At 38.3% G+C, this 12,521-nt stretch overlaps 1 long non-coding RNA gene across 1 annotated transcript in view; it reads left to right on the top strand.

Moving 5' to 3' along the window:
* LOC307000879 overlaps nt 1-11,892 on the top strand; it is a 134,221-nt gene extending 122,329 nt beyond the window's left edge. Inside the window, exon 4 of the long non-coding RNA XR_013798113.1 lies at nt 11,340-11,892. This is a non-coding gene — a long non-coding RNA (uncharacterized lncRNA). The remainder of the gene's footprint in view (nt 1-11,339) is intronic.
* Nucleotides 11,893-12,521: the final 629 nt, after the last annotated feature.

Genomic DNA, 12,521 nt, shown 5'->3' with positions numbered 1-12,521 from the left:
CAGTAAAGGGAAACAGGATAAATTCTGTTCATTTTCTCCATAGGGAAACTGATGTTTAGCCATAGCGTATAAACCTGACATTTGTTTAGTGGCTGAAATCCTTCTTGGAAAAGGACTACACAAAGTCCTGTGATCCTCCATCCTCCATTCATCCAAGGTTTGGTCTTTTTTGTTTTGTTTCACAGACATACTTTTGATGGAATTTCGCTCTTATTTGAAATTATGCTGCCTTCACGTGCTATCAGAATTATTGTACGAGTTTCCTACTTAAAATTAAATAAAAATTAAAGTCGTATTACCACTGGGAAGCTCAGGGATTATTTTGATACCCAAGTTCCTGAGTTGGGCGGGCCATAAACTTTAAACATGGCCGAGGGGAGAACTACCTTATAGATTGCTGCTGTGACTGCTGTTTTTTATTAGTTTTTCCACAACAGCTACATCACCTTGTATTATCGTTACTGTAGTGCATATTTACATTTATGAATAATAAAGTGTATTGTATGCTTTATACACAGCGATAGTAGTTGACCACATTTCCAGAATCGCCAGCAAGCTGACTATCTACATAGCGCAGTAAATGTTTATATGGTTGTCAATGAATGGGACCGTAAATATAAAATAAACCCGGTATCCTCCATGATTCCTGTTCTTTCCGACAACAAAGCCCTTGAATGTGACAAGCTCATAATCACGACTTCAGAAGTGGGAAGTAGGAAATATCCGATAGTAATATATCCGCAGTATTAGTGCATGAAATTACGATTTCCTCCCAAATTCAAATGATGCAATGCATCTGAACACATTAATACGACTATTGTTTCCTTTTAATATTATGTACTACTTTCATTGGATTGCAGTTTAATGAATTTGTCTTATAAACTTTTATAAGAAAAAGTATTTTTTTAAGAGCTTTTTCAGGAAACCATAATGTTCCTGAATGGTCATGAAATAGGCTTATTATTTTGTTTATTTTTGTATTTTTTAAATTTTGCAAATAAGATTTTGCAGCAGTGGCTCAAAAAACAACCTATGGTGAACATCTAGGTACCCCATGGAGTATTTCAGCATTAAAACGGAGCTGAAATGAGGATTGGGTTAAAAATAATAATCCAAGATAAACAGTTTAGCGTTCACAGAACATACAAATATTTCTTGGAACATCTAGTTTGCTTCAAGCAAACTTGTCAATGTATGGCCTCTGCATTTTCTGTAGCCTCTGGGTTTCCCTTGACAGCATCAAAACTGTTTGTTCTTTATATACACCTGGGATATCTTATAACATATTGACCTACTTTTGAGATAAAATCAAGTAGGCACAATAATAACTGTTGCACTGAGATGTGTAAACATATTTTTCTTGAAACATTGTGCATGTAAATAGATAAATTCATAACGACGTGAGGCATTTATATGTCTCTAGTTGTTTCATGTTTAGACTTTCACACAGCATCTAAGATCGGTGGACATTACATTAAAGTTGTATCCAACATGAATGCATGATAATAACATGACATGGTTTGCTGAGAAATCAATGGAAGTGGGAAAAAGATCTATTCATGCACTACAAGCACAAAAAAATATGTTCTTATGCTGTACCTAAATTGTCATTGAATGTCTGCTCAATCATTATAAGTGAATTTAGGACTGTATTTATTCCTTTCCTGTGCTTCCATACTACACAACGCATGACAGCAATGTAGTTACTTGCATTATGAATTGACTATTATGTGAGAGTAAATGTTAAATCCGCTAGGAATGATTTAGCTGTGAAATTAATTTCAAAATACCATAAATTGATGACAGTAGTGTTTAAAGCTTCCAATTGATGGTGCGAGCTGCACATAAATCTGCACAGAAAGCTCCATGACTTTCTTAAACAATTTGATTCACAAAGTTTTACATATCCTCGGCCACTTGCATGTTTATTTATGAGACAGCCAGAGGAAGGAACGGTCTGTAAAGGTCCTCTAAGGCATAGCATATTGTTTGGCTCAGGGGAGGGGTCCAAAACCTTTGTCCTGGGCCCAGTGAATTTAAGCGCTGGTGTAGTGTCAGGCCTTGGAGAGGCATTATATAGAAAATAAAGTTGCCCTCATTGTACTAGGGACAATTTCTGACATAATTTACACATGACAATATCGTTTTAAATGGTTTGCTGTTATTTTTTAGGAGTCATTTTGAAGAATTGCAGTTCAGTGGTTTTGCAGGCTTTAGTCTTCCGAAATCATTCGATAACTTAGTGGTGTAAGGATGGATGGATGGATGGATAAAGTTACACCTTGGTGAGTACCCTACTAAACATAGTCAGCTATGCATTAAGCGAACGTGAACAGTTAAGAAATAAACCGTATTGTGGATGTGTGCAGCTCTTAAAGTGTGTTTTAATGTTAATTAATCAACAAAAGACAAAACAAATTGCTCACTGCTCTTGACTATTTAACTTTTGTAACTTTAAATAAGGATTAATATATATTAATTTCTGCAGCAGTGTTATAATTTGATTACTTTATAAAATTTCTGTACCTGAAAACTACTGTTAGACCTACACGAAAAGCACTGTTTATTTATATGCATCTTTGTTCTGTTGTATTTATGTTGCCCTGTTGAATGTTAAATGGATCTAATCCGTGTTCAATAAAGATGATTTAATGATGCAGCAAAAAACTTGCTAGTATACCTTAATTTACCCAACCTTAATTTACTCAAACTCAATTTGCACAACCTCACTGAGCATGATCATAAAGGCACTTCTACCACTGCTATGCAGATGATACACAGCTCAATCTTTCATTCTCACTGTCTCAGCTCGTATCTCTGTTTTGCGCTCTACAACGTCAGGAAAATCGGACCATTCTTGTCAGAATATACAACACAGCTACTAGTCATCAAAGCTCTTATAATTTCATGACTGGACTACTGCAACGTTCCACTAGCGGGCTTTCCAACCAGCACTATCAAGCCTCTGTAGATGATCCCAGCCTGTTCTCACGTTAATGCGTCTCTATAGCATGCAGTGTGTTTATCGAGCCATTTATAAGCGTAAATTAGTTTTTACGTGCATTTGATATGCAGTTTTCACATGCATTTGATACACACTTCATTGGTGTAATACACACGCACCCCACACCACTAATCCTAACCAAACGTATAATACACCACTACTAAACCTACCCTGACCAACCCATGCGTATCCTATGCACGTAAAAACTCATTTTCGTGTATAAATTGCACGATAAACACACTGCGTGCGTTTAGTGTGACGCATTTAGTGTGATCGGGTTGATGATCCAGAATGCGGCAGCTAATCTAGTCTTCAATTAGCCTAAGAGAACCAACGTCACAGCCCTCCTGTTTTCACTCCACTGTCTCCCAGTTGTGGCCAGAATCAAGCTTAAAGTTATAACGCTGGCTTTCTAGAGAACCACTGGAACAGCCCCCCCCCCTCCCCCCTCCCCCTCCCCCTCCCCCCCCTCCCCCCTCCCCCTCCACAACCCACTACTACCACTGCTCCATCCCGCCAGATCACGTCACTGGATGAGCGATGTTGTCTTGTTCCCTCACAATGAGGCAAAAAGTCACTCTCCAAAACCTTCACTCTCTCTGTTCCTCTCTGGTGGAATGAGCTGCCAACCTCCACCTGAACTGCTGAGAAAATCACATCTTTTAAGCAGCAGCTGACAATGCACCTCTTCCGCAAGCACTTAATAAACTCACACTTTTAATCCACTGCGCACACACACACACACACACACCAAAAATAAAAATAAAAAGATGCATTTTATCTTCTCTAGCTGGTTTCCTAATTTAGTTGTCAAATAAACCTGGCAATGTGTAGCCTACTACAATGATTGTTGGCTCTCTGATGAATCCTTTGTTCTTCTTTTGTTAGTCACTTTATAATAAAAGTGCATAAATGTAAATGCATGTATTTTTTAACTTTCCATATACTGTATATATAATTCTGTTCTGTCATGAAACTCTAGATGGTGCAGACTATTAGGTAATTTTACTCAAATGTTCATAATCACATCGTTATCCACCTGTATAGATCTGCTACAGGTAATTCATGTACGCTATATTATTGTACAGCAGCAGCATGTCTTACATGCTCACAGCAGCGTGTCATGTGTGTATTGGCAGTAGCAAGTAATGTACTTGTTCAGCAGCAGCAATAACCCACAGCAGCATGATCAAAACAGTAATCTGTTTTAATGACAAAAGTTATATCAGTATTGGAATTGGCCAGTTGTTTATTAAAATCGGTATCAGCCAAAAGACATCATATTGTGCATCCCTACCAGAAACCAATCCCTGTTAACAACCCAGGGGTTTGTTTCTACTTTATGCAAGGTCCTGTATCAAGCCACATGAACCTGCATGTTGAAGTTCCCACATGTACATTGACCTCATTGGCAGGAAGTTCCTCTGTGATTAACCTTAATTGTGTTCACTTGTGCTGTGAGCATATTCACCACGACAGGTGATGAGTGCGAGACAGCTGGCTTTAGCCTGATGAATGTTAATCAATGGCACACTGACTAAACTGTGTCCTGCTCTCTTTATTCCCAATGGCTGCTGAGAGACTGACAAATCGAGTTTGGCATGCCGTCTAATTTCGTATTCACAGGCTTCGCGTTTTGCATTCAGGCTTTTTGTGTTTTTACTCCAGAGAGTTATTACTATGTTCGAGTTTCTTCTCCTGGGTGGTGATTTTTTGGGAGAACAGGACAAGTGTTCTTCTCTGGCGCCTTCAGAATTGACTGTTCTCCCAGCTGTTGATGGTACGAAGCGTCCCTGGGTAGTGAGAACGGATAAGCAGATGTCTAACCAGGTGTCTATGAAGGGTTGCAATCATACAAGTAGTAAACTGCATATCATATGGAAAAGTGTTTCTCATCTGGTTCAGATATTTCGGTTCACGTAATTCTGTTCCCGAAAGGATTGTGGACAGCAGGTAAAAACAATATTTCATGCAAATAGCAAAATGCAGAAAAACATATTCTGCTCAGTTAGAAACTACAGGCTTGTCATCTTTTAAAAGGGGGGAAAATAAGAAAAAAAATCCACTAAGGTCCTCTAAAGTCAAATGGTAGCTTTATGGTGAAACAAACCCATCCCATTCAGAACTCGATTTCTAAATAAAATTGCAATTCTGGATCCTGTTTGATACCTCAACACATTTACAGTAAATTACAATTCAGTTCCTGAATTTGCAAGGAATCAAATGTAAGAAAGGAGAAAACTCTGCTATATTTTATTTGTTGTTCATATCACAGGTCTCTATAGTATTTAGTTAAATTTTGTCTGGTAGAAGCTAGTGAAATATGTCCACATCTTCCATTGACTATAAACGAAACAGTGATCCGGACTACTTCAAATAAAATGTGTTTATACTTTAACACACTTTAATAGTTAAGTAAATTATTGATTTGCTAAATTAAATTATAATTTATTCATTTTATGATTTATTTTACTTTTGTTTGATGAATGATACTGGTACTGGGTTGCCACTTGATGTTCTGAAAACCAATTGAGAACCACTGATCTAGAATTTATTCAGAAGCATGTGGATCGGTTGTATTGAATGCATCTGCCACTCATTAGTGTCGCTCCATCAGTTGCAGGGTGGCAGGGGTGTTTTATAAGCACAAAAGCACAGCAGTCCACCGTCAGCTAGTAGCACTCTTTACCTGGAAAAGGTGGACAGGAAAGTTGCAAATAATTAAATTTTCTTCCATTTGTCAGATTATTACAACTAACCTGCGCTGCATTCACAGTATCCCATTTATCAGTGTATGTATTTACTGGGATTTGAACCCATGACCTTCTCGTTGTCAACAACATGCTCTATCAGCTGAGCTTTCCAAGAATCTGATCTACAAATGCCTTCCTGGAACTAAAACCCAGCTATTGGTTTAGAGAAAGGAATGATGTAGGTCAGTCTAAACCCATGTAGAAAGTGCTTTTTTAGAAGGTGTCACTGCATAAAAACACTCTGTATGCTGGTAGAACATAAAATGGCTTTTTTATGGCACAGTATTGATAATAAAGGTGAAGTTTCAGAAATCAAAGGTTCCAGAAAACCAGCACTCACAGACTATTACCTGCTGTCTCTTCCATCAATTCAGGATTGGTGCAATACTATGCACACTCAACCCACTCAGTGTTTTTTAGAGTGTGTTCTTGCTTCTTTGGTTTTGTGAATAAGTAAAGTAAAACATGTAATAGATAGCTATTGAAGGGATACACAGTGAGTTTTAGACAAGCTTATGAATGAGTATTGATTGAAACCCGTACTTGTTTTTCACTTTCTGTTCTTTCACCTAGCAGCTCTATTGCACCTTTATCAAACACCTGGACAAAAACACCCATTGAAAAGATACAGGGGAAGAAAAAGTTAATTTATGTAGGATTATAATTCACTTACTTTGTGTCAATTCAAATCGTATGGCATACTCGAGGTCCTTACCCTTGAGAACCTTGTTTTGCTGTAGTCCGGCTTTGCAACAGGGCATGCCTATGATGCCTTTATAATGCTGTATAGTTTTGCCCACCAGGTTTTGGAACAGAGCATATGTGCCACCATGTGAGGAAATGAATCAACACAGAGTTAGAACAACCGCTCTTACCAAATAATGGACGTGTGTGGCTAAACTGAGTCTCGCTGGGCCGGTGATTAATCAGCAGGAGACCTGACACACGAGAGACAGACAGCCACACTAAAGCTGCTCACTTCAGAGAAAAGACCCTCACTACACTCAGCGGTTTTGAAACAAAGCAGTATTAGTTGCTTGGTCAAAAGAAGGAGGTCTCTGCCTTTGAGACCCACAGCTTTGAATCCTGCAGGGACGTAAATGAGAGACAGCGAGGAGACAGATACCCGGACGGATTGGTTTTGGCAAGAAAAGTCTTGGCTCGGGCTGATTCATGTGAGGGCCAGGCCGGGGTTTTCGTACTCAGCAGGGTCTCAAGGGCTTCAGCGGTGACCTAGATCTCAAAACTATGCCTGCAAGACCCTGGAGGGGCTCGTCTCAACTCTGCAGGGGGACTCTGGCTAACAGAGGAAGACGTATATGAGGTTGTTTCAGAGGCCACGGAAGCCCCAAGAACCCATTAGTCACAAGACGGAGATAACAGCAAGGATCAAGATTCAAGAACGCCGTTGTGTCGTATATTCGCATCGCTTAATCACGCTCAGTGGGAAAGGCCCTTTAGTCTACCTTTTGTTGTCGAGTCATTGCCAGTACTGTCTTAAATAGCCTGTGTGAAGCACTTCATCTTTACTAACATGGGATTTTGACCAAATGAGTGTCCACAGCTACATTAAACGTCATAACCTGCAAACGTAACGCAATGCACGTACTGCCTCAGATGTGACCACTCTAATGACGGACAAAACATGTAGGCTATGTCTGAAATTCTCTGAAATGTACTGGTCAAAAACCTTGTAAATTTTCAGTGGTAAAATTTTAACAATGTCACATGTCTGACCATATATAAAGCCATGATATCAACTTTGACAATGTGGTGTTTAATTATTTTAAAAAAGTACAGTGTTTTGTCCATTTCCTGAATAGTACGAGGTTTCCGCCCAACAGCAATGGTTTGCAACGCGATTAGACAAAAGTATGAGGACAACCACTTCTAATTAAGGTTTATTGACTAATTCTAGTCAATAAATTTGAATTGCAGTACCAAGCAATGGCATTCTGCAACCATGTTCCAACACCTGGAAAACTGAAGGACCAACTCCATATTAACGTCTATGGTTTTGGAATTAATTTTTCATCATATGGGAAAGTCCACATCCTTTTGACTGTGTAGAACAGATATATCCTTAGATCAGCATTTTCCATCAAATTCAGATGCCCATCTCCAGGAAAATCTTTCCCAGAATGCCTGAGCATGTGGGTTCGACCATGTCTCTTCACTAAATGGGTTGGGAATTGGGAAACTGAAGCCAAATTGCAAAAAATCAGGTAGAAAGGCTCTTCAATGTCAGAGTGAGCTAGATGAGGCTTGACATGGGTATTGACCTTGTCATCAGTTCCGTTTTGACAAGGTAAGAAGGCGAGATTGTGGTCAGAGTCCATCATCTTTGGCCTGTCAGTTACTCTACTCTTTTGTCTATGTGACTTGAAGCTCTAAACCAGAGACAGTTTGTCAAAGCAGCATATAGATGTTCTCATTGCTCTTGATTTCGAGCATTTATAAAATGCTTTGCAAACCAAACATGCATATCCATCTCATTTTTCTTCACAACTTAATTGTCATACGCAGTGAGTCGTTAAAGAGCTACATTTTTTGCTTTAATGAACGTGTCGGCTTGGTAATGTTCCTGCCCATCTGATACTAACTATACAGTTTTTTTTTGTTGTTTTTTTTTTTACAGAAATGTTCCAGGACCAAAGCTGTTTTTTTTTTATTCAAAGCTGAATAAAAGCAAATGTTCAGTTCATTTTCCCTATTAAATTGGGCTTCATTTTTCATAATTTATTGGATTATAGACTATTTTCAGTTGTATTATCTTCTTGCAGAAAGATTGTCCTGCTCCATTGGTGTAGTATATTTTTCACTACATCTGGAGCGTGACATTTTCTCTATGCTGAGACGCACCTGTGCTGTGAAAAAAAGAAAGATGGCTGACAGGCGAGACAATGATAAACAACATCATTAATTTTCATTAATTTTACAGGTATCTGAAAATGAGCTGCAAATGCTTGCAAAAATATCATTGCAGTGTTTATCTTCATAAGTGTTTCTTTCTTTCCATGTTAGAACATAATTCAACCAGTCAGTATATCTTTGAAATGCCACAAGTCACAAATGAGATAAAATTGGATGAAGTGTGATTAACATAGATGTCAGTGCAATGTCAAAACAAGGCAGGATCGTACCAATCCTACTTAATTACTTTTACAGTTTGTTATTGTACACAGTCCATGTTGAAGTCTGTAGACTGTGACAAAGGACGATAAAGACAAGAATTGTTTTATTGTAAAGGGTGAATACAAACACTGCAATTAAATGTGGTTGTTAATACATCTTTTAATGTGTAATTTTGTTCTCTACACGCACAGTTCAGTCATTTACAGGAGTGACAACCCAATTAACTAAAACAATTCAGGTACCAAAAACCACATTGAAATTCTACACATTGTGAATTTAATCAAACTGAATAACTATTAATGATGTTACTAAATACACATTCGAGATGTGTCTCTCATGTACGGCACAAGAAAATACAGAAAAAAGTTACAATCCTTGACTCATTCATGTCACCAGATCTTGCTAAAAATAAGGGTAAAAACAGTGAAGAACAATCCCATAATAAACTGAAATACAAATACAAATGCTTTATAGAGATTATTACCGAAACCTATTGTTTGCATGTTTATATGTCTGATAACCGATCTACAGAACCAATATTTATTTATTGTTATTTATTTAGGTTTTTAATGATTATAACTACAACACTGAACTGAACAAACTGTTTTATTTAACACTTTTTTTTCAATACTGCAATTTCTACAATTTAACTCCCTCCTTGAATACAAAACAAAACACACTTCTACATCAATAAATAGTGTGAAAGAGTGTACAAAATTAAATGAAATAACTGCAGTGTCACACAAAAAACGAGAGCAAAAAATTATACTTGATTATGGAAAAATGCTTTAATATCAGGAGAAATATAAGTAAAACTGATCATCATTCAATCTATAATATTTAGGTCTGTATGCAATATGTACACGCTAACAGAACTAAATTGTCCATGAACAATAGTATATTTACAATTTTCATTAGCATTATATTACAACGACAGCTGGAAGAGATTGACCAAAGTTGCTGATAGACTTTGTCAGCAGCCCAACATCAATGATTATATCTATGCTTTAAGATACGGGGCTTTACCGTGGCCAGCTGCTCGTCCTTGGATAACACAGATAACAAACATTGTCTTCAGCTATCATGGTGCTACTTAATTCACCAGACAGATGTTGAGAAGAACAGAATTCTTGGCAGGCGTGTGAACAGCTGGCCGGTGGTGCTTGAGTCTCAGGGAAGCGAAGATCGCAGCGCTCTGCCAGGGAGCAGCTTTTGCAGTAGTCAACTTGAGAAAGGTTATAAGAGTCTCTCTTTAATCAAGTTTTTAGCAGGCTGTCTAATAAACTACATCCTGTTAAAGTTGTGATAAATCAGTGAGATGATGCTGACGCTTATGAGCTCTGCTTTTTAAATATGGTTGGCACCTCCATTTATTCACAAACACTGTGTTTGTTCTATTTGTTTCATAAAGAGACAGAAATATTGGAAATTGGATGGGATTGGAAGAAAATGTGAGGTCAACCGCCATATTGGCTGATATTAAAGGTGCATTTTTGTATTTTAAGGTGTTGCTATGGTCTTCTGGATGGTTGTTAGGTGGTTATTTAGTGGTGTTTGATAAGGCAAATTTTTTGATTAACCATAACTGCCTGGCTGTCTGCACCCCACATAGGTAGCTGGCTTATAAGGGGCCGTTCAAACAGAACATTTTCCTTTCCACTGCGCTATACTTTAGTTTTAGTTTTTTTTATCTAAGCACGCTAGATGAACATCTTTAACTGTTGTGTTCACATCTCACATCGTTGGCAGCGTCTCGTGCATGACACGGCATTCTAAAAACGGGGCACTAAAGTTAAAAGAAGTTCAACTTTTAAAAACATGTCTCTACCTTGCGTTTTTTTTTTTTCGTTTCACTGACCTGCATCACATTCTGTGTGAACTGGCCCTAAGGCAGCATTGCAATTGAAATGTAATTTGATTTGGAACGCACTTCTTAGGCCACAACTTCAAATAGTGCTACTCTTGAACCACACAAAAAGAGCTTCCAATACAGTTTTATGTTAGCATGTTGCCAAGCTAACAATGCAGTACTCAAATTTGTCTAAAACACACAATATTCAAACAAACAAACAAACAAACCAACAAATGAGTTAGAGTTATAGTAAAGCTCTGAGACTGGCAAGAGCAGCTTCCAAGTCCTCAGTACTCAATTTAGCTGGATCTGTTTGCTGCTTTTGACACAATTAACCACCGGATCCGCATGTCAACCCTCATAACAAATTATATCTCAGGAACCGAACTCCAATGGTTCAATTATTACCTCTCAGGGTGTTGTGGAGGGGTAACGTATCTAAGTTGCAACATCTATCTACTGGGGTGCCTCAGGGCTCAGTGGTTGGACCACTTCTCTTCTCCATCTACATGTTATCACTAGGTTTGTCATTCAGAAACATAGTTTTTCCTATCGCTGATACGCTGATGACTCACAACTCTACCTCTCATTCCAGCCAGATGATCCGACGGTTGCTGTTCACATCACCGCCTACCTGACAGACATTTCTTGCTGCATGAATGACCACCACCTTCAACTCAGTCTTGCGAAGACAGAACTGCTTTTGGTCTCAGCCAATCCAACACTTCATCCCAACTTCTCCATTTAGCTAGGTTCATCAACCATACCTCCATCAAGGACTGCCAGAAACCTTGGAGTTGTGATTGATGATCAGTTAAACTTCACAGGCCAGATTGCTAGAACTGCCCTGTCCTGCAAATTGTCCTAATACAGCATTAGGAGGATCAGGCCCTTCCTATCGGAGAATGCTACACAACTTCTTGTCCAAGCTCTTGTTCTATCCTGACTGGACTATTGTAATGCTCTCTTGGCAGGACTTCCAGCATCACTGTCAAACCTCTACAACTGATCCAGAATGCTGCAGCAAGAGTGGACTTTAACGAGGCGAAGAGACCACACATCACACCTCTCCTCACAAAATTGCAGTGGTTGCCAATTGATGCTCGCATCAAATTCAAGGCACTGATGTTTGCCTGCTTAACAACCACTGGCTCTGCTCCCCTAAACTCACTACTCCAGACCTATATGCCCTCCAGAAGCTTGCGTTCTGCAAGTGAACAGCGCATTGTAGTGCTATCCAAAAGAGGCACAAAATCACTTTCATGGACCTTTACCTAGACTGTTCCAAGTTGGTGGAATAACTTACTTTACTCAGAGTCTTTAGCCATTTTCACGAAACGGTTGAAGACGCACCTTTTTCATCAAGACAACCCATTAATATGTCTATATTTAAATAAATAAATGCATTGCTATGTGTACTGTGCTAGACTAACTGGAACTAGTTACAGCACTTGCTTAATGTTGCCCTATTGTTGGCTTGATTGCTGCTATTACTCTCCTCATTTGAAATTAGCTTTGTATAAAAGTGTCTGTTAAATGATTACATATAAATGAGTTTGTTTGCAGTTCATTCTGGGATTGGCTTTAATGAGATATGAAAGAATAAAGTTGTGTTAGTTTTAGTTTTACACTGTTTATTCATATTTTGAAATGTCTTTCTTTTTTATGTTCATTTTCCATTTCAGATTTAGTTTTAGTATTTTTGCAACAGTATGTAGGCTACTTTTGTCATTTTTTATATTTATATATAGCTTTGATTTTGTTTTCAGTTTAAGTC

This window comes from Phoxinus phoxinus, assembly GCF_949152265.1.
Source record: "Phoxinus phoxinus genome assembly, chromosome: 6".
Taxonomy (NCBI): Eukaryota; Metazoa; Chordata; class Actinopteri; order Cypriniformes; family Leuciscidae; genus Phoxinus; species Phoxinus phoxinus.
This window is presented reverse-complemented; position numbering and strand designations above follow the sequence as displayed.